Here is a 27,133-nt window from a genome sequence, read left to right as displayed (position 1 = left end):
ATGCTTTTTTTTTTAGACGAACTTTAAAGGCGCTTTGCAAAGTTTTTTTTTAATTTTTTTTTACGTTAAGCGTAGAATGTACTTTTCATTTGTCTTTTTTTTTTATTCGTGACTCAAGATGGCTTGAAAGATGGGTTGAATGAGATAGGATAATTTGTATAGGTATTAGTCAAGCATGAGGATTGGAAAGGGTAGAAGGTCGTAGAACTTTATGTAGTTTTTGTGGTATGATTTGGATTGGTTTACTCAATTCTTTTCCTTCGTTTACTTGGGTAAATTTCGCACTTTGGGAGGTACGGGCTAAGTATTTCATGGCTCGCTCTTTTCGCTCTCCCTTTTCTCTTTCTCTTTTTTCATTTTTGCTTGGGATTTCTCCCCCTTTTTATTTGGGCTAAAAGGTAGATGGTTGTGGTCTTTGAGTCACGAGACGAGACTGAGTGAGCCTCGTTTGGTAGGCCTATAGTGGACCTTTAATTTTAGTAGGCCTAGGGTGGACCTTTAATCTTTGCAAGCGTATTTAGTCGTTTCTTAAAATGTGCAAATAGCGTAGATTCAAAATGTTGTTTTTACTTTATTGAAATTTAACGAAAGAATTACATCGAAAATAATTTTTTTGCTTCTTTTCAGATTCCAGTTTCCGAGATTTAATTGGAAGTTGTGATTTAGACTCAAACTTTCATTAATTTTTCTGATTATAACCCGTGTATGAATACAAGGAGGTGGCCTAGACTCAAAATAATGACGTGGCGTAAGCCTATAATACTTGACCAAGCGACTTTCTTAGTTAGGCTAATTGGACCATAATTTTCGTTGGTTGACACTTTAGATTTTAACCCTTGGGTGTTCATTTGTCATGCGCCATTTTGCTTAATGTTGGCAAGGTAGTTAGTTGGGGAGATCGAATTTTCATTTTTGCAAGACTAGAATCATTAGTGTGGCTTCCCTCTTAGTGTGTATTGCTTTACCCCAATGGTAGCCTTATGGCATGCCGACTTGGGTATTTTCATGGTTCGTCATGTTGCATTCATGGAAAATCTTTTAGTCCGTACTTAGGAGTACTTCAAGGAGCGAGTGGCTCGAGAGGACTATGATAGTCGTGACCCAATGTGATCATAAGCCTTGAGGCCATTATTTTATTTTATTTTGCCAATGGTATTGACACCTTAGGCTCACTTTGGGGGTTGTGCGACTATGGAGGAATGATTTTCAGAATGTGACTGTTTCCATTTTGCAAATACTTGAATTACATAATATATTCTTTTTATTGGCCGTAGATTCTTAGCAAGGGATGACAATTACATATGGGTGCTTATTGATTTCTTTTAAATGTTAGGAAGGGAGACTCAATATGGTTTAACCTTTTAACTTGCAGACGATACCAAGCATTAGGACCGATTCTATGTATAACACAACTAAGACTTAGGATTTAGATTGTACTTTGGCATAGCTTAGTCTAGACTCGGATTTATTTATTTATTATTCGAACATTATTTTTCCTTGAAAACTTTATTCGAACATCATTTTTTGAATACTTTGCCCATGTGACATTCAAGGTCATTTAATCAGCGTGCTCGGTTTAGTGCCGAACATAGTCGTCATAGGAGGCCTAGTGACGACACAATGAGTTGTTTAGTTTATAATTCGTGTTTCAAAGTCGAGTGCCTTTTTTCCAATACGTCCTTGCAACAGATTTGTCGCTCATTATTCTTTTTTTTTTATGCGTGGTCACCAAAGCTGCTGGGCCTGACCAGTAGGCCAGGCAGCAACTTTGGCGCCCAGGCTGGGCGTGGAAAATGATTGGCGCCCAGCCAGGGGCGTTGAAAATGCGTCCCTGACTGGTACTCGTACTCTGTTCGTGTATCCTTCTTTCGTATATACGACTTGATTTTGCGTGTTTGCCTAATAACGTCCTTTACGCGTTGTGCGGCGTTGTGGGATCCGTTACAGGCTGTCCTGGGCGTCGCTTATTTTTGTGGCGATCGCCCGGGGCTGCGGAACACGTATTTTGGTACAACTCTTTGGCCAATTGGTGTTTAAGAATGTTTGGGCAATTTTTAGGGTCGTTGGTTTTCTAGTATTATTTGTCACACACAATCACATAATTCGCTACACATAACTAACATTACAACATGAAGCAAAATAATATGTCACGTAGTTTATGATAGGCTTCTATGGGTAATATTTGCGCCGGCTTGGTACCGCTTCTATCGTCGATCCAACACATACCCCGGTCGGGGAAGTGCATTCACGAGCGAATTTCGTCCCAAGAGGCCAATCACGATGTAAGCCAAGGGGGCATGCACCAATGAGAGGGACCTGGTGGGCGAGCGATTTGGTTTGGGATAGGTGTACTACTAGCGAAAGTGCCGAGTGGACAACATTCGAAGCGTATGCACCCCCCGGGTGGCGATGGGTATCCTTATTCCCAACCCCCGAGATGAAACATGCCAAGGGAGCCAAGATTCGTTATGCGGTTCTGTCCGTTCACATTAATATGCTGATTTTCAGGTCGTCCCAACTTGATAGGGAAATAAACACGGGGTATGATCGTTTAACCCTTCGGCTATTTTGATTACCTACGAGCACGAGTATTTCATTAACTTCCCCAGTGGAGTCGCCACTGTGAGGGGGTCGAAAAAGCACGAGGCTAATGCGTGACCTCGTTCCTCGTGGGCGTGACGTTGTCAGATCAAGTGTAATTGGATTTCCTGTGAGTTTACACCCAATCGACTAGTAATATAGGAGTCGCCATTCAGTTTTTAACGACAATGAGAAAAACTGACAAAACCCGGTTATCGTGACATAAAGGGAGTGCCATTATGTTCGACCACGACGGCCATAGGTTCCCTTGTGATCCCTGGTGTGGGGATCGCTCAACGTACACCTGCAGGGCAGAGATTGAGAGTTCGGGGGACTGTAACTACCGAGAGGAGTGCTCATCGATAATACTCCAGAGGCAGGTTATCCTTACTAGCTCAGCATAAATAATTGAAGGGACATGCATTAAACTATTAAACTATTCTGAATTGATTTTAGCAATATGCAACACATAATACTAAATCGATCGTGATTATCTTATTTAGATTGATTTAAGGTACCTAGCATGATAATTCAATTGTCCAAGGTATTATCTTATTAGGCGTGATAGATCAATCAAATTAATAGTTTGACAATTTTATAAATGGGTGATGAAAGCGATTAAATCATATGAGGGACACATTACAACGCACCCTTGAGAGGTGCGTTGTGGTTCTCAGAAAACTAACCACTTGGCTTTGCTATTTCTCCTTTTATTTAGCGAATCTCGGGTTTCCAAGCAATGTTCCAGTATTTAGGCTTAATTCATCAAGCTAAAAGGGGCAGGGTGCGTTCTGTTCGACTTTTGGGTCGATTGCGACAGAACGCTGGATCAATTTCGCAGCGTGAGGCTTAGGTTTAAGGCTAGAGTCAATACTCAGATTATGGAATTGTGTCCTATTTTCACGTCGGTTTTAGGCTGTATTTATAGGAAAAGAGTGTGTGGAAAGATAGATTTTAAGATACGAATCCAAAAAGAATCCGGAGATAAAACGGCCCCAGGCATTTTCAGCGCCCAGGGCTGGGCGCCGAAGATTTCGGCGCCCAGATCCAGGCGTTGAAAATGGAATCTGGGCCGATTTCTTCGTCGGATTTGGACTCTTAGAACACGGAGCTTTTGAGATTTATCCGAGTCTCTTAGTGCGTATACGGAATGCGTCTGGGCCCGTTACGAACTCTAGGTTCGTTATGAATTTAATTAATACTTAACTCTTATTTTCGAATTATACCAGGAATGCAAATTCTATCTCTTTTAGGATTTATGTTGGAGTGCAACACCTAATTCTGACAGGTTTCTATCTTTTATGATTTTGCCACTTTTAACAACTACCTTTTACGGCAGTTACTATTCTTAGCAGGTTTCCATAAATAGCGGCTTTGGCTGAAATGAGAGGGTGATTAAGATTCGTTATTTTATAGGAGATGCGTTTCCAAGTGGAGATTTATGTTCTCATCATCAAACCGTCCCTTTCGGGAATGGGGACAAAAGTAGGTGTCTACACAGCGTGAGACATTTCTTGCGCTGAAGTGCTACGCGCGATAGATCTTTTTGCGCCTAAATTCAATATAAAATTATTCGATTCCGACCATTATTGACTAAACTGCCGAAAATCCTGCGAACATATAATTAAATAATCGCACGAATTTGCAATTAATTATATAAATCGAAATTAATCACCCCTTTAATTCATTGCAAATTTATAAAATTTAACCATGTTAACTATAATTGATTATGGAATTAATTAGAGGCTCGTGATACCACTGTTAGGTTATGACAAATATAAAACATATATTTCATGTGGAAAAACCATAAATCCCGGAATCCAAATTAATTGCCACATAGTCAATTAGCATAATCTAGGATACATACATGTGACGCGTGCCTTCCCTAGCTTCTCCCGAACCGAACAAAAATAAGTTTTGGACTCCAAGTGTCGTCCCTCCGTAGATAGTGCACAGCACGTTCGGATCCGCCTTAGATTCAATTAACTAGAATATAGTCTAAGGTTTTAATGTTATTCGTACTTAATTATTTGACAAATTATTAAGCTTAGTTTAATCTTAAAACTATATGAATACTTGAGAATATGATGTATAAATTGTGATTATTCATCACCTATTTATAGGGTGGAATTATCGGACTTAGAAATCCACTAGGATTCAATTTACTAATTCAATTAGAATTAGACTTAAAATAAACCTTTGTTTTTAGTGTTTAATTAAACGACTAACTCTAGTGAGTTTAGGAAAAAAATCTAACTGGACAAATCCTAAGCGACTAAGGATTTGAGGCTTGCATGAGCACAACAACACACACGCACAAGCAGCCCACGAAGGGCGTTGTGCGCGCGCGGCCCATGCGTGGGCGCTGCCAGCCTGCTGCCTCGCCTTGGCTGGGCCTGGCCTTGCCTTGCACTTGGTTGGGCCTGCCTTTGTGGGGCGCGGGCTGCTGTTTCGTTTGCCCGCTTTGCGCGGGCTTTGCTAGGCGCGGGCCTGGCTTCGTGCTGGGCCCTTGCGTCTAGCAAGCTCGTCCGATGTTTATTTCGTACGTCGTGCTTCCGATTCGTTTTCTGATTCCATAATTTATTTCCGATTCGAACAATATTTAATATTTCCGATCCCGGAATTAATTTCCGTTTCGAACAAATATTTAATATTTCCGTTTCCGGAATTTATTTCCGATTCCGATAATATTTCCGATTCCGGCAATTTTCCGTTTCCGACAATATTTCCTATTCCGGCAATATTTCCGTTTCCGATAATATTTTCCGATACGTACCATGTTTCCGTTTCCGGCAACATCTACGACTTGGATAATATTTATATTTCTGATACGATCCATATTTTCGTTTCCGGCAATATCATCGTTTCCGGAGTATTCATAATTTGCCTTTTGACGATTTCAGCTCCCACTGGAACCGAGATCCGTCGATTCCGAATATCTATAAATGGAGTATTTGATTCACTTAAATACTTGATCCATTCACGTACTATTTGTGTGACCCTACGGGTTCAGTCAAGAGTAAGCTGTGGATTAATATTATTAATTCCACTTGAACTGAAGCGGCCTCTAGCTAGGCATACAGTTCACTTGATCTCACTGAATTATTAACTTGCATAATTAATTAATACTGAACCGCATTTATTTGACTTAGCATTGAATGCATACTTGGACCAAGGGCATTATTTCCTTCAGTTGATTGGGCTGGATATCCGAATACTCGCCGGTCTATTTCTGACTATTGTATATTTCTTGGTGATAATCTTATTGTTAGGTTATGATACATATGACAATTCATAAATCATGCGGAAAAAACCATAAACCCAGGAAAACATATTATTTACACATAATCATTTAGCATAGATTAGATGCATACTCTTTGTTGCGTGCCTTCCCTAGCTGCGCCCGAACCGAACAAGAACAAGTCTTTAGGACTCCAAGTGTCGTCCCTCCGTAGATAGTCCACAGCACGTCCGGATCCGCCTTAAGATTGACCAACTAGAATCGCCCTTAAGGTACTAGAAAATTTCGGCAATTTGAGCAAGATGTGTGTTTGAATTTTCTCTCAAAAACTCACTTTGAATACTTTTAAACTTGTGTTATAAATTGTGAGCCCTAGCCTCATATTTATAGCGGTATGGAAAGGGAATCGTAATCCTATTCAGATACAAATTAATCAAACCTAGAATCTTACAAGAACTCTAATTTAATTAATTTATCAAATAGAATTAGGAATTTAATCATTAACCGAACTCTGCATGTTTTAGGAAACGTGCACGAACACAAACACTTGCACACACACACGCACGACAGCCACGATGGGCCTCATGCGTGCGCGCGAGCAGCAGCCCACTCAGCGCCCGCGCGCGCTGCGCGCTGCGCGCGCTGTGCGCGCTGTGCGCTGCGCGTGCTGTGCGCGCTGTGCGCGCTGCGCGCTGCGCGCAGCCTGCTGGGCCTGGCCTTGCTGTTTGTGCGGCGCGCTTGGCTTGCTGGGCGATGGCCTGGCTTCGTGCTGGGCCTCGTCCGGCAGGCCTCGTCCGATGCTTATTCGTACGATGCGCTTCCGATTAAATTTTCCGATTCCGGAATTCATTTCCGATACGAACAATATTTAATATTTCCGATTCCGGAATTAATTTCCGTTTCGAACAAATATTTAATATTTCCGTTTCCGGAATTATTTTCCGATTCCGGTAATATTTCCGATTCTGACAATATTTCCGTTTCCGGCAATATTTCCGATTCTGGCAATATTTCCATTTCCGATAATATTTTCCGACACGTACCATGTTTCCGTTTCCGGCAACATCTACGACTTGGATAATATTTATATTTCCGATACGATCCATATTTCCGTTTCCGGCAATATCATCGTTTCCGGAGTATTCATTTCTTGCCTGTGACGATCTTAGCTCCCACTGAAACCAAGATCCGTCGGTTCCGAATATTCATAGATAGAGTATCTAATGCCATTAGATACTTGATCCGTTTACGTACTATTTGTGTGACCCTACGGGTTCAGTCAAGAGTAAGCTGTGGATTAATATCATTAATTCCACTTGAACTGAAGCGGCCTCTAGCTAGGCATTCAGCTCACTTGATCTCACTGAATTATTAACTTGTCAATTAATACTGAACCGCATTTATTAGACTTAACATAGAATGCATACTTGGACCAAGGGCATTATTTCCTTCAGTCTCCCACTTGTCCTTAGGGACAAGTGTGCATTTCCTAATTCCTTTGTCGCTCGATGCTTGCTCTTGAACATAAGGTAAGAGTTGTCATCCTTATTATGTCCAGAGGTGTTCCTCGGTTTCAGAGTTCAACTGATCAAATAAACAGATAATCATAGCCTATGATTCATCCGAGCACGGCCATGCATTTCACAGTTTCTAGCTCTCCGAGTGGCCTTGTACAACTTTTAAGCATCTCATCCCGATTTATGGGAGGACAATCCCAATCTTGCGATCTTGAGATTAGACTTCGTTTGATAGGTGATTACCTGAGCGTTGCCTTTATAGCCTCCTTTTACGGTGCGACGGTTGGTCAACGTCAAAGCAACCAGTTCTCAAACAAGTAATCTCAAATCACTCAGGTATTGAGGATTTAGTGTCTAATAATTTAATGAAATTTACTTATGACAGATTTTCATCTCTTACAGTAAAGTTTCATAGGTCTTGTCCGATACTAGTCTTCCCAAAGTAAGTATCTATGCAAATGATTATGACATTGCCATGTCCACATAGTTCAAGAAACAGAACTACTAGTCATCTTGCATTCTAATCGTCTAACGTTTTCTATGCGTCCAATTTTATAGAAAACTCCGACTAGGGACCATTTTCAACCTTTGACATTCAAGTTCACTTGATAGACATTTCTTAGTCACAGGACTGGTCCTGACAGTCTATCTTGAATATATCGTCAAATTGAAGGGACTCATCATTTAATAAACCACAAATTAAATGGAAAAATGAATTCTTTTCATTTATTGTGAATGATTAACCAATAATGTTTTACAAAGATTTAAACTCTAAAACTTTAAAACATTAAACAGAGACATCAAAGCCATTCTCCAATATGCTTGATTCCCATAGCTGCAGTTGCGAATTGTGCTTCGCTTGCGGCAGAGGTTTAGTTAATGGATCTGATATGTTGTCATCAGTTCCAATTTTGCTTATCTCGACTTCTTTTCTTTCAACGAACTCTCGTAGAAGGTGAAATCTACGAAGTACATGCTTGACTCTCTGGTGGTGTCTAGGCTCTTTTGCCTGTGCAATAGCTCCGTTATTATCACAATACAGGGCTATTGGTCCTTTAATGGAGGGGACTACACCAAGTTCTCCTATGAACTTCCTTAGCCATATAGCTTCCTTTGCTGCTTCATGTGCAGCAATGTACTCCGCTTCAGTTGTAGAATCCGCAATGGTGCTTTGCTTAGCACTTTTCCAGCTTACTGCTCCTCCGTTGAGGCAGAAGACAAACCCAGACTGTGATCTGAAATCATCTTTGTCGGTTTGGAAACTTGCGTCCGTATAGCCTTTAACAATTAATTCATCATCTCCACCATAGACCAGGAAGTCATCTTTGTGCCTTTTCAGGTACTTCAGAATATTCTTGGCAGCAGTCCAATGCGCCTCTCCTGGGTCTGACTGGTATCTGCTCGTAGCACTGAGTGCGTACGCAACATCCGGGCGTGTACATATCATAGCATACATTATTGAACCAATCAATGATGCATATGGAATCCCATTCATTCGTCTACGCTCATCAAGTGTTTTTGGGCACTGAGTCTTGCTTAGAGTCATTCCATGAGACATGGGTAGGTAGCCTCGCTTGGAGTCCGCCATCTTGAACCTATCAAGCACCTTATTGATATAAGTGCTTTGACTAAGTCCAATCATCTTTTTAGATCTATCTCTGTAAATCTTGATGCCCAATATGTACTGTGCTTCTCCTAGATCCTTCATCGAAAAGCATTTCCCAAGCCAAATCTTAACAGAGTTCAACATAGGAATGTCATTTCCGATAAGCAATATGTCGTCGACATATAATACTAGGAAAGCAATTTTGCTCCCACTGACCTTCTTGTATACACAAGATTCGTCCGCGTTCTTGATGAAACCAAAGTCGCTGACTGCTTCATCAAAACGTATATTCCAGCTCCTGGATGCCTGCTTCAATCCGTAGATTGACTTCTTTAGCTTGCATACCTTTTAGCATTCTTTGGATCCTCAAAACCTTCAGGTTGTGTCATAAACACAGTTTCTGTTAAAACGCCGTTTAAGAAAGCAGTTTTGACATCCATCTGCCATATTTCGTAATCGTAATATGCAGCGATTGCTAACATTATTCGAATAGACTTTAGCATTGCAACTGGTGAAAAGGTTTCATCGTAATCCACACCGTGGACTTGCCTGTAACCTTTTGCAACCAATCTAGCTTTGAAAACTTCAAGTTTCCCATCCTTGTCCTTTTTCAGTTTGAAAACCCATTTGCTTCCAATGGCTTGGTAGCCATCTGGCAAATCGACCAAATCCCATACTTGGTTTTCAGACATGGAGTCTAATTCAGATTGCATGGCTTCTTGCCATTGCTTGGAGCTAGGGCTCGTCATAGCTTGCTTGTAAGTCGCAGGTTCATCACTTTCAAGTAATAGAACGTCATAGCTCTCGTTCGTCAAAATACCTAAGTACCTTTCCGGTTGAGATCTATATCTTTGCGATCTACGCGGGGTAACATTTCTAGATTGACCATGATTCTCACCAGATTCTTCTAAAGATCTCTGAGTTTCATCCTGAATGTCATCTTGAGCATTCTCTAGAGTTTGTTGTTCGACTCGAATTTCTTCGAGGTCTACTTTTCTCCCACTTGTCATTTTGGAAATGTGATCCTTCTCCAAAAAGACACCATCTCGAGCAACAAACACTTTGTTCTCAGATGTATTGTAGAAGTAATACCCCTTTGTTTCCTTTGGATAGCCCACAAGGATACATTTGTCAGATTTTGGATGAAGTTTGTCTGAAACTAATCGTTTGACGTATACTTCACATCCCCAAATCTTAAGAAAAGACACATTTGGAGGCTTTCCAAACCATAATTCGTATGGAGTCTTTTCGACAGCTTTAGACGGAGCTCTATTTATAGTGAGTGCAGCTGTATTTAGTGCATGTCCCCAAAATTCTAATGGAAGTTCGGCCTGACCCATCATTGACCTGACCATGTCTAGCAAGGTTCTGTTCCTCCGTTCTGACACACCGTTCCATTGTGGTGTTCCAGGAGGAGTCAATTCTGATAGAATTCCACATTCTTTCAGATGGTCATCAAATTCATAGCTCAGATATTCACCGCCTCTATCAGACCGCAGTGCCTTGATCTTCTTGCCTAATTGATTCTCTACTTCACTCTGAAATTCCTTGAATTTGTCAAAGGATTCAGACTTATGCTTCATTAGGTAGACATAACCATACCTACTGAAGTCATCAGTGAAAGTGATAAAGTAGCTGAAACCACCTCTAGCATTTGTACTCATTGGTCCACATACATCTGTATGGATTAAACCCAATAGTTCATTTGCTCTTTCTCCAACTTTAGAGAAAGGTTGCTTTGTCATTTTGCCAAGTAAACATGATTCGCATTTACCATAATCCTCTAAGTCAAATGGTTCTAGAATTCCTTCCCTTTGAAGTCTTTCTAAGCGTTTCAAGTTTATATGGCCTAATCGACAATGCCACAGGTAGGTGAGATCTGAATCATCCTTTTTGGCCTTTTTGGTATTTATGTTATATACTTGTTTGTCGTGATCTAATAGATAAAGTCCATTGACTAATCTAGCAGATCCATAAAACATCTCTTTAAAATAAAACGAACAACTATTGTCTTTTATTATAAAGGAAAATCCCTTAGCATCTAAGCAAGAAACTGAAATGATGTTTTTAGTAAGACTTGGAACATGGAGACATTCTTCCAGTTCCAAAACTAGCCCGGAGGGCAACGACAAATAGTAAGTTCCTACAGCTAATGCAGCAATCCGTGCTCCATTTCCCACTCGTAGGTCGACTTCACCCTTGCTTAACTTTCTACTTCTTCTTAGTCCCTGTGGATTGGAACATAAGTGTGAGCCACAACCTGTATCTAATACCCAAGAAGTTGAATTAGCAAGTATACAGTCTATAACGAAAATACCTGAAGATGGAACGACTGTTCCGTTCTTCTGATCTTCCTTTAGCTTCAAGCAATCTCTCTTCCAATGCCCCTTCTTCTTGCAGTAGAAGCATTCGGATTCAGAAGTGGGTTGACTGACCTTTCTCTTTGCAGATTTGGCGCCAGTTTGCTTAGTTGGGCTGGCCTTGTTGCCACCTTTCTTAGCATTCCTCTTCTTTCCAGATTTCTTGAACTTGCCCCCACGCACCATAAGCACATCCTGCTTATCACTTTTGAGCGTCTTTTCAGCGGTCTTCAGCATACCGTGAAGCTCAGTGAGCGTTTTGTCCAGACTATTCATACTGTAGTTCAGTTTGAACTGATCATACCCGCTATGAAGAGAATGGAGGATGGTGTCTATAGCCATTTCCTGAGAAAATTGCTGATCCAGCCGACTCATATTCTCAATGAGTCCAATCATTTTGAGAACATGTGGACTTACGGGCTCGCCTTTCTTAAGCTTGGTCTCAAGAATTTGCCTATGAGTCTCGAATCTTTCGACTCGAGCCAGATCTTGGAACATGTTCTTCAACTCACTGATGATTGTGAAAGCATCTGAGTTGATGAACGTTTTCTGCAGATCCGCACTCATGGTGGCGAGCATTAGACATTTCACATCCTTGTTGGCATCAATCCAACGATTGAGGGCTGCCTGAGTGACCCCGTCGCCTGGAGCTTCGGGCATCGCCTCATCTAGGACATACTCCTTTTCTTCCTGCATAAGAACTATTTGCAAGTTCCTTTGCCAGTCAAGGAAGTTTTTCCCGTTCAACTTCTCCTTTTCGAGAATTGATCGAATGTTGAATGAATTGTTGTTTGCCATATTAAAAACTACAATTGAAAAGAATAAACAAATAAATAACCATTCACAGTTTCTCTTAATAAACTTAAATTCTAGCATACATGCATAATTCAATGTTTATTAAGCATTTTATTCATAATTATGTGTTCCGGCAGGTGTGAATAAAATGATTCCAAGATCCTAAAATCATTGAAGAACTAAGCACAGTTTGTCGACTTAATCCTAGAACATCTTAGGTAAGCAAAAGCCTTTTGCTAATAGTCTAGAAACTATTCTTGGTTGATAGGTACGTCTAAGAACTTATTAGGTAAACCTATCGAATTTGCCACGACATAAAAGGACTCCTTACTTATATCGTTGAGTTTCACCAAAACTAACATGTACTCACAATTATTTGTGTACCTTGCCCCTTTAGGACCAATAAGTAACACCTCGCTGAGCGAAAACTATTACTAGATTGATGTAAAGGATATCCAAGCAAGTGTATATTTTGGCATGGCACCTTTTAACTCAATTTTTAAGTTTGGAACTTAAGGCTCTTACTATGTTGGTTAGATTTTAAGTGAACTAAAATCCTTAATCATGCAACATAATCAAGCTTTTGATCTCATGCATTTTAAGACATATTTAAAGCAATAAATAACTTAAAACATGCATAAGATATTTGTGATCTAGTATGGCCCGACTTCATCTTGAAGCTTTGACTTCAAAGTCCGTCTTGAAAATCTCCGTGGGAGGCACCATTTTCTTCAAATAGGATAAGCTATAACTAATTACAACTATTCGATGGTACGCAGACCATATTTGAATTGAAAAATAACTTTGGTACTTTAGACCAATTACATTCAAATTAATGGTACGCAGACCATATTTTCTATCCTATTTGGGCCATACTAGTCACTTCATAACCTGCAAAACAGTACATATACAATATATACCATTCACCCATTCATTATCATGAATGGCCCACATAGCTGGTTAGTAAAACACATTATGCATCACGTAAACATTTGCAGCAATTAATCAAGGGCACCAATAATCTACCAATTATTCAGTCCTTATTAATTCTAATCAAGTTGTTTTTAACCTTAAGGATTTGTAGACCTAATCAAGAGTTTTATGACTAAAAAGCGCTCCCACTTAAACCAATAAATTCATATGCTTTACCAATTTTAAACATAAAAATGTATTTCTAGTCTAACCGGAAACATACAAATTTAATTAAAATTTAAAGCTCATATCAATTTATAATTGAATCCAAAAATTTAATTTAATTTCAGTCGTATTTAAATTAATTCATGATTTTAATTTTAGTAAAATAATTAGAATAAATAACATTTATTATAATTATAATATTCAAAATTAAAATCCAAGAAAATAATTCAAATTATTAATTTTAAAATTAATTAAAATTACGTGAACTGAAATTTTCAAATTAAACATTCAAAACGATCTAATCGTAACGCAAACACCCTACGGGTTGCACGCCCATGGGCCGTACGCACACAGCCATTGCTGGCCATGTGCGCGCAGCCCATGCGCTCGTCGCATAGCTGCTGCTTCCCTATCGCAAGCCTCCGCACGCATTGGTGCTCGCTGCGCGCGCCAGCGCTCATCGCACGCGAGCTATCGCTCGCAGTGCGCGCGCGCGACATCGCTCGCTGGGCGCGCGACATCGCTCGCTGGGCGCGCGAGCCATCGCTCGCTGGGCGCGCGACATCGCACGCTGGGCGCGCGACATCGCTCGCTGTGCGCGCGAGCCATCGCTCGCTGGGGCGCGACATCGCTCGCTGGGCGGGCGACATAGCGCGCTGTGCGCGCGAGTAATGCTGGGCGCAGCGCTCGTGGCACGCGAGCTTGCGCTCGCTGCGCGCGAGGCTGCGCGCTCTTGTGCGAGGCAGCGCGCGTTGTGGCGCAGCTCGCTTGCTGCCCACACGCGACTGCCTTGGCTCGCCCTTCGCCCATGCCCATTCGTTCATTGCTCGTGGCACACGACACAAGGCAGGGCTGCTGCCTTGTGCTCGTGCACTACGCCCTTGCTCATTGCATTCGTGCCGCACGGGCGACGAGCTCCCTTGCTCGTCGTCGCATGCCCGCATTATACAACACCCCTTAAGGGTAACACGAAGCGTCCATTGCTTCGTGCGTGCAAGTTTTATGAACGAATCGCATAAAAATTTAAAATTTATATTTAAAATTAATGACAAATTAATAAATAATATTAATTTCATAATTTTAGGGCGAAAAAATCGAAAATTTATTATCCAATTGATTTCCGATTGTTATGGATTCAAGTCTAGGTCATAAAAATTTTAAAATTTATCGTAAATTTACAATTTTTATGGTGGTTTTTAATCATAGGTTTCTAATTAAATTACAATTAATTATGAAAATCAAATTAATTCTAAATTATTCTAATTTTCAACAAATTAATCATAATTACAAATTAGATTGCATAATTAACAAGACTAGGCATTCAAACTTGTTAAACATATGCAGTAGGTCAATCAAAAATTCAAGATTTATCAACAAGAATCGCAAATATTTAATTTAACATCTTAAATTTACGAAATTTTGCATTCGAAAAACTAAAACCTTCGAAAAGTCATAGTTAGGCTTCGAATTTGAGAATTCTGGGTTCGGCAGAAAAATACTATTTTTGTCAAAATTTTAGAATACCTTTTACATGCGGAATTGACACAAAATTCACTCGATTTGGATGAGTAACGAAGAAACTGCCGAAAAACTGCGTACGTATAATTAAATAAACGCAATTTGCAATTAATTAACAATTACGAAAATTAATCACCCCTTTTAATTCTTGCAAATTTGTAATATTTAACCATGTTCATGCAATTTAGATTATGAAAATAATAAGGGGCTCGTGATACCACTGTTAGGTTATGATACATATGACAATTCATAAATCATGCGGAAAAAACCATAAACCCAGGAAAACATATTATTTACACATAATCATTTAGCATAGATTAGATGCATACTCTTTGTTGCGTGCCTTCCCTAGCTGCGCCCGAACCGAACAAGAACAAGTCTTTAGGACTCCAAGTGTCGTCCCTCCGTAGATAGTCCACAGCACGTCCGGATCCGCCTTAAGATTGACCAACTAGAATCGCCCTTAAGGTACTAGAAAATTTCGGCAATTTGAGCAAGATGTGTGTTTGAATTTTCTCTCAAAAACTCACTTTGAATACTTTTAAACTTGTGTTATAAATTGTGAGCCCTAGCCTCATATTTATAGCGGTATGGAAAGGGAATCGTAATCCTATTCAGATACAAATTAATCAAACCTAGAATCTTACAAGAACTCTAATTTAATTAATTTATCAAATAGAATTAGGAATTTAATCATTAACCGAACTCTGCATGTTTTAGGAAACGTGCACGAACACAAACACTTGCACACACACACGCACGACAGCCACGATGGGCCTCATGCGTGCGCGCGAGCAGCAGCCCACTCAGCGCCCGCGCGCGCTGCGCGCTGCGCGCGCTGTGCGCGCTGTGCGCTGCGCGTGCTGTGCGCGCTGTGCGCGCTGCGCGCTGCGCGCAGCCTGCTGGGCCTGGCCTTGCTGTTTGTGCGGCGCGCTTGGCTTGCTGGGCGATGGCCTGGCTTCGTGCTGGGCCTCGTCCGGCAGGCCTCGTCCGATGCTTATTCGTACGATGCGCTTCCGATTAAATTTTCCGATTCCGGAATTCATTTCCGATACGAACAATATTTAATATTTCCGATTCCGGAATTAATTTCCGTTTCGAACAAATATTTAATATTTCCGTTTCCGGAATTATTTTCCGATTCCGGTAATATTTCCGATTCTGACAATATTTCCGTTTCCGGCAATATTTCCGATTCTGGCAATATTTCCATTTCCGATAATATTTTCCGACACGTACCATGTTTCCGTTTCCGGCAACATCTACGACTTGGATAATATTTATATTTCCGATACGATCCATATTTCCGTTTCCGGCAATATCATCGTTTCCGGAGTATTCATTTCTTGCCTGTGACGATCTTAGCTCCCACTGAAACCAAGATCCGTCGGTTCCGAATATTCATAGATAGAGTATCTAATGCCATTAGATACTTGATCCGTTTACGTACTATTTGTGTGACCCTACGGGTTCAGTCAAGAGTAAGCTGTGGATTAATATCATTAATTCCACTTGAACTGAAGCGGCCTCTAGTTAGGCATTCAGCTCACTTGATCTCACTGAATTATTAACTTGTCAATTAATACTGAACCGCATTTATTAGACTTAACATAGAATGCATACTTGGACCAAGGGCATTATTTCCTTCACTTATTTCGTGGTCTTCCAGACGGAAGACAACCTTGTCTCGGTCTAGTGTTGAGGTCAAATACATAGGGGTGGGTAATGTAGATTCCGAGACGACATGGATCTATAATCTCCTATTGGAACTTCATTGCCCCTTAAAGAGAGCCATTTTTTTGTACTACGATAACATTAGTGCGGTCTATATGTTTCATAATCTGGTTCATCGTCAACGCACTGAGCACGTGGAAATGGATATTCGTTTGGTCTAGGAAAAGGTAGCCCTGGGCCATATTCGCGCTCTTCACGTGCCTTCTTCTTTTCAGTATGCTGACATCTTTACCAAGGGACTTCCTTAACCCTAGTTCGCGAATTTTCGCTGCAGTTTGAGCACCCGTCCTCCTCCTACTCCAACTGAAGGGGTGTGTTAAATGTAAATAATATTGTCCTAATATTTTCCATTGTTAGCCTTAATTATGTAAAGCATGGTTACTTAGGATTACTATAAGGATTTGTAATAGAGATTATGTAAGTTATCTGAAGAGATCATTTTACATAAACGAAATACTAATTAAGGTTTTAAATTGGTAGAAATGATCAAGTAGTACTCCCGCAAATTCCGATCCAGAGTATGCTCTTATCCACCGATTAAATGAATAACTATCAGGAACGAAGTAATCTTTTACTTTAGTTTAAGCCTAAATAAAAGAAATTAGAGGGACGAAAAAAACTAGATAATATTAATATAATGCAAAAAATATCTTTTTCCGATATCTATATTCGGGGAAATTTAATTTTGAACGTGGTCTAAATTATGAATAAATGCAATTTTTTTTCGGAATAAAAAAAATAAGGTAAATTATTTATTAATATTGTTAAAAAGCGTATTTTATTCAAGAATTAAGTTATTACTCAATAAAAAAAGTAATTTCTTCAAAATGAAAGTAAAGGATGAGATCAATTCCGAAGCAATTTTTTATTAGTATTGCAGACAGAATTTGATTGGTCTAATTCAGGGTTTTTGATTGATTTTCACTTTATTTATTTTTGTTAATAATCAATGAACGCCTTCTCGGAGAGAATTATCCCATCTTACAAAATACACAAATTTTATGCAACTAGACTAATATCAAACTGGCTAACATTTACTTCCTCCGTTCCGCAAAGGATGCATCATTTCTGTTTGCACGTATGCCTATACGCTTCTTTGAACATTAATATCTCTAAATGCGTATAAGTAAAAATTATAAAAAGTTGATATTTGGAATCCTTGCATTAATACGAATTTAACAAGATCTCACCTGACTATGTTTTTTCTTACACAACAGTGAAAAAATGATTGTCAAAGTTGATTGATGAATAGTGCGCAAATGAGAAACGATGCATCTATTATGGGATGGAGGAAGTACATAACTGCCAGACCAAACAACAACGTATTACTGTAATTTAAAAAATGATAGAAAGAGAACCAGCGAGAGAAAACCAAGGCTGTTGAAAGAAGAAACCGGCCTAATGCATCTATCGAACAGGAAATCTAAGTATCGAGAAATCGTTTCGTCGTAGCTATTGAGAAGCAAACCGTGGGACTGATGGGCTTGCTAATAATAGGGTGGACTTAGACCAAAAGATGGTAACTTTGAGGCAATCCCGTTGGGTGTTCATGCTACTGTTGCTCGAAAAGTGTCGACTCTTTGTGTCTGCTTTCGTTTTTCTTTCCTTGTTGTAGTTTCTTTGCTAACTAGTTGTTGGCCGACGCGCTAACGCGCGCCGTCCCCCAAGTTAGCAAAATAAAAAAAATGTTAAATTATTAGTCATAATAATTACAATTTGAAAGTCACTTTACAAGAAAAAACACTTACTACATATGAAATCGAAAAGTGTATTAAATACGTTTTTCATTTACGAAGTAGACGATATAGAATAAACTACTTGCGTAATGCCTTCAGAAAGTTGTAGTTGCTTGTTACCTTCCCAAACCATGTAAGGAAGCCATTCAGATGTTTTAAATACTCGCCTGGGTGTTTTTTGTGTCTCTAGATGACAATATAAAATTATTCTTCTCCCTTCGCTGGTGGACAGGGGCTTATATAGCAGGTGACAAAGCCTCGTTTCTTGCAATAATCAAGGTATCCAACCTGAGAGAAAGAATAAGACAGAATAGCAAGCATAAAACAACTCAACAAGCCTACTACCTCAAAAACAAGCAGCTGTCGCGACTATTTCCCCACTTCTCTATTTCGTGTTGACCTCACAAACACGAAGTCATGCTAAACAGTTTCATATGCCTTATGATCAACCACTATACCGATAAATAATGCCAGACTTTAAGGAAGCCAACGAAAAGAGCATTAATAAGCAATACACAAACTTGTAAACAGCACAATTCAGAAGCAAAATTTTGGAGGAACTCATTTGCTGTGGGTAATTTATATTTCAGACTATAATATGCTTTAAATAACCAACTAAAAGTAAAAGAAAAGTACCTTTAAGTGGTCAAGTTTAGCATTTACTGGTACTTTTGAAGATCTTGCAAATAATAGATACTTTTGATACTTTAATTCTTCATCATTGGGGTGTTGCGACGACTTCAAGGATCAGTACCAGTAATTGAAGTTTCTTCTTCCTCCTTTTCTTCAGTATTGTTGTTCTTTCTGTATGATTGAGCTTTGTAATTGCTGAAATGCAGATTCAATGTACACAAGGTTAACAATGATTTGATGAAAATTCACCCAGAAATTGAACAGAAATGACAGTCGTTTTCCCACTCTTTCGCATGAATTTAATTACCTGTTCTTCTCTCCGAATTCATCCAGGGAACTGAAGAAATTGATCGATTTTGAGGTAAACAGCTGTAATAATTGAAGAAATTTAAACATAACTAGTCGGATTTTAATTCAGAAATGCTATGAATTTGTTAGCCAAAAATTGATTTAACAAAAAAAGCTTCAAATTTTCTAATTGTTCAATCGTCCAAATAAGCCACGCATTTTAATCATTTTGAAGATTATTACAGGTTTTAACTCTTTAAATTCCGAAAATCGTTACCCAAAAATTGATTTAACAAAAACAGCTTCAAATTTTCCAATTGTTCAATCGTCCAAATAACCCACACATTTTAATCGTTTTGATGATTATTACAGGTTTTGTTACAGGTTTAAACTTTTTAAATTCCGAATGTGAAATAAATCCTAATTACAGACGATCGATCAAGTACTCCCAACAAATCAACTTCAGACCACCATTACTAATTACAGGCTGAATTATTAAAAGAAAGAGAAAGAATTACCTTGATGAAACCAATTTCCTGATGATCCAAGGATACTGAAAAGGAGAGAAAAGTTAAGGGGGCGGAGGAGAGATGACAGGTAGGGTTCGCAAATGGAAGGGATGAAATCTCAGAGAAAGCAAAGAGAGGCAGCAGATCTTGTCAGTAGGGAAAAGAGAAATGGTTTGCTGCTCATAATAGGTTATAGTTTAAAAGCAGATTGAAGAAGATGGGTGTTTGACTGTTTGTAATGCCGAGGAGCATGCAATTTGCGCCCCTAGCTGTGAGGACAGAACTCACATGTGATTTGTCTATCAATTACAAAAGCTTTTCCTTAAGCAAATGTTACATGAAGTACGCATAAGCCTCATTATTTGACCAAATTAGGTAAATTCAAAGCTCAAGTCAAAATACAGATTAAAATATATGGTACACCAGCTCAGAACCTTGAATATCCAAAGAACATAATGAGAAAACACTTACTTGGGCATCAGTCATCCTCTTCCTGTAGTCCCTGTTAAGCATTCTTTTAGGTAGCAACGCGCTACTGGGAACACAACATCAAGTCCATGCCACCTACCAGTTTCTGCAGCACACACCTGCTTTACGCGTTTTTTGTAGATTTACTGTTAGGACTCTTACAACGATGTTTGCTGTAACTTCTGAAATTGTTGTGATGATATTTTCCCATAGATGTTTTTTCCCACAGTAGAAACTTAACCGAATTTGTGTGTTGCTAGTGAATTGGCTCGGCAGACTTTACTTGCATCTTTCTAGGTGATCTTGGAAAAACTATCAGAAAGAAGTCAACTGCCTATTGCTGATAGATATTGAATGCTGGTGGTACCTGTTAGTCAAAGTTAAAGAATCATGTAAGAACGCGACCAACTTTGCGAAAGAAAACTTTATTGGTAAATGTTAGGAGTAGCAAGCTAAGAAATCAAAAATGGCTAACCTTTGGCCTAGGCTCTTTAGTTCTGTGGTTTTTAGGACTGGAGTAACAGGTGCCTGTAAACAACTGATCTCCAAGCTCACACAAATGCTTCCCGAGTTCTGTTGGATTGAGTTTCGGTGATTTCTCTTTCCTCACCAAAACCGTGTCCTGCCCACCCTTGCCTCTCTCTATTGTCAAATTGCCCCTTCCTCTCTCTATTGTCAAATTGCCCCTGCCTCTCTCTACTACCAAATTGCCCCGGCCTCTCAAAGCTATCCCCGGCACTTTGACAAGCATACACGTTGAAGTTCGATGGAAGGGAACTTAAGATCCCAGGACCTCTTGCGACCTACTGCTGGGGATGGACATTTTGGCCAGAGAATCCCGAACGATCTCTATGAACATCCTGAGTTTGAAAACATGTTCAGATTACAAAACCCCATTTCTGCTATAAAGGCAACAAAACAAACACACGGACGAATAGGACACAGATGAAGCAAACAGAAAAAGAGTATTCGGAAACTTAAATCAACTCAGGGTCCCATAATTTTAGAATGTAGAGTGAACCAAATTTCTTTTTTATTCCACAGTTAAGAAGATTTTCACGCAAGTAACAACATGTAATTCTTGTTACCTTCTTCTATCAGCTTCTGACACCCAGATGGTTCGAGCTTTCCTTTCTTCTTGTTTGCCACCAGATTTTTTTCCAAAGAAGTTGCTCAACCTCCCGCTCTATGTGAGTGACAATTAGCTAAACCAGAAATGTGTTTCCTTAATATAAGAACCCGTTTTCAAAAGCTGACGCGATCTCCCTCAAATCTGCGAGAAAATTACAGAAATTCAGAACAATGGACAACACCAAACAAAACCCTAAAAATTGGACTGCAAAATAATTTTTAATTAAACAAATCCTAGATACCAGAGCTTATGCTCGAGTGTTCCAGAGACAAGATGTATTCAAGAAATCAACTAAAATCCCTAGATTACCACAAATTGAGGCAATGCTTCAGCACTATACTTAAATTTCACAAATATAGTTAGAAATATACTCAAAAATTGAGGCAAATGCTTCAGCACTATACTCAAATTTCACAAATATACTCAAACTTTTTGTCCCTAGATTACCACAAAAAATATCAGCACTATACACGTTAGAAGAAGCATGAGCTTTTTGGCTTTAGCCCGTCTTTCGTAAAGGGGTGACACGTCCTTCATATTTTTTAATATCATTTCTTTACGAATAGAGAAAAAAAGAAGAAAAATCAGGTTGATCGCTTTGGCAACGTCAATGTGCTGACGCTGAAACATAATGGGTCCTAACAATGGCAAGCTCCCACCAAAATTTGGATTCTAATTGGTTGGTATCACTACTAAGAATGGGATGTGGTATAGTGAAAGCTCAATAAAACTTGTTCAGCAAGTGAAGCTTAAAAGAGTACTCGGAGTATGATTTCCACTTGTCAGATAGGCAGAAGAAAAGAGCACAAGTTAAAAACACTCCGGTTGACAGAATACCAACTTATAATAGCATCAAATGATTGAGCTTTTAGTGAAACAAATGCCAGAAATTGAAAGTAGAGAACCCCAGACAGCTATTATGCATTTAATGTTATTCCACAAACTGTATAGGAGAAAATATAGAGCAACTGACCCAAATAACTGTCCCAGAATTTGGCAATGCTGAATCATTCCCATTAATGGCAGATTGCAGCGTCTGGTGAAGAGGAGCAACTACCCCATGTCCTGCAGTTTCGAGAATATTGCAGCTCTCTAGAGCCAACCCTTTTGGTAAGCCCTTCTTCTCCATGTATTCTTTCAGATTACGCACAATCGTCTTTGTTGGAGTTTTTGCAACTCCATGGAACTTCGTAAAACTTGTCACATGAACTGTTACTGCTGACAGTGCGGACCTTGTGAACCCTCATCCAACTATCCAGATACTATATACCAAATCTTATACCACTAATATGAACTGCAATAAAATATGCAACAAGAAAGATCAATCTAATAATTACATCAAAGTGAACACAGGATCCTGTTCTTGCTAATACATGAAATCATTTAAAAATTTAAAAAGAGCGGGGGATGGAAAAATCATTTTAAAAAAAAAGAGCGATAGACAGGGAAAAGAGGAAAGAAAATACATAAAAAAACCCAACCCTAGATATCAAAATTATTAAAATGCAAACAAAAATAGAAATTACACCTCTTGATCAAGATGTCTCGACGCGAGAAGAAAGCCTAGGACGATCAGTGAGAAGCTCGTATTATCATCCTGAATAGAGGGTAAAATAAAAAGCAATCAGGTCAGTTACATGGACTTCGGTGATAAATAAAAGCTTGAAAACAATACAGGACATGAATAGGAAAGAGAACAAACCAGCTCTTTAGTTCTATTTAGGTGCTACAGATACCAATTTGGCAGCTCGAAATGTCCCTGAAAACATGAAATTTATATGCTTAGGAGAGTTCCCTTGTGTATGACGTGCATACAAGACAAATAATAATGAGAATTGTGACAGTGACTTGAGTTTTGAGTTATGTTAGGAGATAGAAAGAGAGAGATTTGAGTTATATTAAACAAAGATCCTCAACACAAGGTACATACTGCTCAAAAGACACAGACAAGAACCTAGTATGACAAATCCTTTTATCTAAGTTTTTTTTTTTTGCAAATATCAAATAAGCTTCAAGTAAGTTACCTGTCGGGATAATATAGTAGTGGCATCCAAATGAGGAAAAGTTGTAGCAGGAGGAGGATCTGTCGAATCATCAACAGGCACATAGATAGCCTGGACAGAAGTAATAGAACCCTTATTGGTCGTTGTAATACACTTTTGTGGACCTCCAAGATCAGTATCCAAGGTAGGTTGGTAACCAACAGCCGAGGGAATACATCCAAGTAAAGCAGACACCTCTGAGTTAGCCTAGAATCAACAAAAAAAAAGGGTTTGCATAATCAAGAGGATCAATCCACGGAAGATTCACAATGAGTAGAGAAGTTCTTTGACAGGAAACCATACTTGGGTAAAACGGAAAATGTTGTCAATAAAGAGCAGCACATCTTGTCCCTCGGCATTACGGAAGTTTGGAATTGATCCCGAAATCATCTGTACATCAGGAAAAAGAGATTCTGACAAAAACCTGAGAATTGCTACTGTCAAAACCCAGAAGTTAAGCATGCTTAGTGACGACTAACAGAAGACCGTTTCACAAAGTCTTGTTGAGGAATAGGAGTACACGGGCATAATAGTGTATAAGAAGGTCTCATACTAACTTAATGTAAGATGTGGATAGCATAATATGTACAAGGGATGACAATTTTTTTCCTTTTTCTGGTTTCAAATCATAGCAGTATATACGCAACAATCCCACCCGAGACTTAATCAAATATTCGTTTTTTTTTTACTATTCTAGCTGATCATCCAGAAAAGATACGGAGACCGTAGGTTCTGAATGCAAAGTTACCTAAGGTTAACTTCTGCACATAAGCAGGAAAAGATAACTGAATCTCCTTACTGAAATCAACGAGGACCAGATTAAAATATACAAAACCTTAGCAGAATAAGCTAAAAAATCAGGTTACCTTATGTTGTTGGCTGCAAAAACCTCTTGCAATATCTGAACGAAAAAAAGAAGTTGTGAACTCTACTATCGAAAGTTGATGGAGTTCATCGACATCACACCCTATAAAGCCGCAAACTGCTTTGCTCAAGGGCATCCAAGTAAAAGCAACATAAGGGCATGAAGATTACAATGACAACTAATAAAACAAAATGTACCAATTCAAATAGTTCACAAATAGACAAATAGTCATGGGAAATTCCAAGTATTAGAATTATTTACCTGCTGAATATGCAACGGTCTCTCTCCCATTGCAGAACATATGGTTGCCACCTTTGCTTCATGATCATCAATTTCCTTTAGTAGCTAAGCTCTTTTAACAATCATGCCACTGATCATTCTTTCCAGCATAGACTTACGAGATATTCTCCAAGTCTGTGAATTTGCGGAATTTATTAGGAAAAATAGCCAATGTTGTAAACATGGTGAATGGAAAATATCAAATTGAAGTTCTCTGTATAAGCCAGAGAAACTCCTTTTCCACCTAGATTAAGTTCATATGGTGTGTCGTGGAATGGCAAACAAATCTTCACCCAAATTTAGTGCACACAGTGAAGAAACATAAAACCGTGGATACGGAGATAGGAATTTAAGCAAAGAAGTTGTATAGTTGAATGAAAACTTCTCTAGCATTGCCCACTAATAACATATTCAATACAACTATAGTGGTTCGTAGTATAGTGCCTACACCCAGACATTAAAGAGACTGTGGACTTGGCTCAAGTACCAAATTCTACTCAAGCGGCTAATTGCTTTTAAAAACCTCAAATAGATACACCCTAAACATGGTGCTAGGACAATATCTTAGATTCATGGACCTATCTCAACGCATGAGATCTTTCACTCACATTTTTTCTCATTCAAGAATTGTTTGTTTCTTGCCCATTTACAATTTACAGTATGTAATCATGAACCCTATTACTAATTAGAGCAAACATTTGAAATCGCGATCTTTTTTGGGGGTAATTTTGGGCAATTAGACATTATTGATCTATGCACTATCGCTTCAAAGTAAATTACCTAATTCTTCTAAGCCAATTACAGTACATCAGAATACCCTTTTATCTTCACAAAAGGTTTACACATTGCAACTCACTTGAGCTTAACAAGCCTTGAGCACAAAGACAAAATGTGGTCCATTACTTTTAACCTAGGTAGCATATGTCAATAACAAAAGGAAAAACTCGACGATTTCTCAAGTTTATATGCAATCATGATTAAACATTAAAAAGCACCATTCAAAAATTACTCTTTTTCCCCTACATTTTGAGCAAGAGAGGAAATTAAACTATCATCCAACGTACTTTAAAATACTGAACAAGAGTAATTGATGATCTTACTTGTACAAATATGCAGCAATCGCTGCAATCAACCTTTAATTCGACGAATCTCAGCATTCAACGCCACAACCGAATATAACCTGACAAAATTAGGGAAATTTGGGCACCAAACAATTAAATGTTGAAGTAAAATCAAGTTCAGTGGTATCACAAAACAAAATTGAGAATAATAACTCACCCTTTTTTTGAGCCAATCGCTGCAATCAACCTTTAATTCGACGAATCTCAGCATTCAACGCCACAACCGATGCCCTATTCGTCTCACTTGCTGCCGTTTCAGCTTTCTGCATAAGAAACTTTTAAAACAATTGAAAATGATAACAATTTCAGATCTGAAGAGCTTACAATTCAAAGGCAGAGAATCTTTGCGATATTTACCTCCCTTCATTCGTGAATTGTGTGGTCGACAAAATTTCAGTAGGAGATGGGGATGAGATTATACCAAGAAGAGAAGCAGGAGGAAAGAGAAAGGGGAAGCTCGAGCAAGCAAAAGGAAGAGGACGAAAGACCTAGGTCAAAGGCTGAACGTAAAGAGAGGGTCTAAGGCTGAAGCAACGTGGAGGAGCAAGATGTTAAGAGGGCAAAAACGATGAATCGGTAGAAATTGAAGGGCATTTTAGGTGTTCCACTATTGGATGAATAGTGAAACACAACTCCTTGCTTTTAAAGGTTGTAGGATTTATAGCTTTGTAATAGTTTGATTTGTTTTAGGAACTTCGCTTTTTCACAACAACAAAAAACACAACACTCAAACCATTATAAGTGGAATGTTAACCGGGAAGGAGGTATGTGAAGTGACATGTTGGCATGTGGTTTGAAAATTTGGTTTAACGCTTTTCACTTATTCTAGATTAGGTAATTATAAAAAATAATATTAACTTGATTTAACTTATTATTTAGTTAGGTCAATGACAAATCTGGTTGTCACCAGGTCGTGTAAAATCAGGTAACGGATTGTCACAAGTTGGGTCAATAACATGTTTCATAGGGTTATAATCGGTTTTGGGTTCACATCGGGTCGGGTGTTGAATCGGGTTCGCGTCATTTTTCGGTCGGGTAAGTTGACTCAGTTTGTTATCGGTTATACTTCGATCGGGTGCCAGGTTCGGGTCTGTGTCATGCATTAACGGGTCAAAATCGATCATCGGTTTTAACAGGTTGGATACGGTCGGGATACGGGTTTCCTATTTTAACAACATTTCGGGTCTCGGGTCGGATCCAGATCCTTAAAAATACATGTCGATTCAGGTCAGTCTTTCGAATCATGTCAGTTTTTGACAGCTCTAGGTAAGAGTAGACAGTGGTCGTTATGTACAAAAGAAAACGCATATGGGCGTAAAATGGAAAGAAAGTGGGCCAAAATGAATGTGTATGGTCGTATGGAGGTGGTGAGTTGTGAATAGTAGTGCACTTATCTTTGTTTTGGTAGAAATGGTAGTCCAATCATGCTTTTAAAGTTCGCTTTCATGCCCAAAAAGGCCCATCACGTCAAGTACAACATTAATTTGGGCTCATTGGCCAACACCTCACGTTCCTGTCCATCATGTGCTGCAGCATGTGTCATTTTGTCATTTTACACTCCACTTGTAACTT

At 39.1% G+C, this 27,133-nt stretch overlaps 1 long non-coding RNA gene across 2 annotated transcripts; it reads right to left on the bottom strand.

The window, feature by feature from the left end:
* Positions 1 to 18,256: 18,256 nt before the first annotated feature.
* On the bottom strand, positions 18,257 to 24,563 carry LOC110779450 (uncharacterized). 2 transcript variants are annotated; one of them, XR_008927503.1, is made up of 13 exons: positions 24,423 to 24,563; positions 24,163 to 24,286; positions 23,600 to 23,720; positions 23,279 to 23,503; positions 22,957 to 23,013; positions 22,783 to 22,851; positions 22,228 to 22,548; positions 21,211 to 21,395; positions 20,598 to 20,982; positions 19,664 to 20,489; positions 19,165 to 19,226; positions 18,861 to 19,052; positions 18,257 to 18,512 (listed from the first exon to the last, which is right to left on the bottom strand). It is a non-coding gene; the product is annotated as an uncharacterized lncRNA (long non-coding RNA). The 2 variants fall into 2 exon arrangements; XR_008927506.1 differs by having other exon boundaries at positions 18,259 to 18,512; positions 23,600 to 23,686.
* Positions 24,564 to 27,133: the final 2,570 nt, after the last annotated feature.

The sequence above is a fragment of the Spinacia oleracea genome, chromosome 1 (genome assembly GCF_020520425.1).
Source record: "Spinacia oleracea cultivar Varoflay chromosome 1, BTI_SOV_V1, whole genome shotgun sequence".
NCBI classification, from domain to species: Eukaryota; Viridiplantae; Streptophyta; class Magnoliopsida; order Caryophyllales; family Amaranthaceae; genus Spinacia; species Spinacia oleracea.
This window is presented reverse-complemented; position numbering and strand designations above follow the sequence as displayed.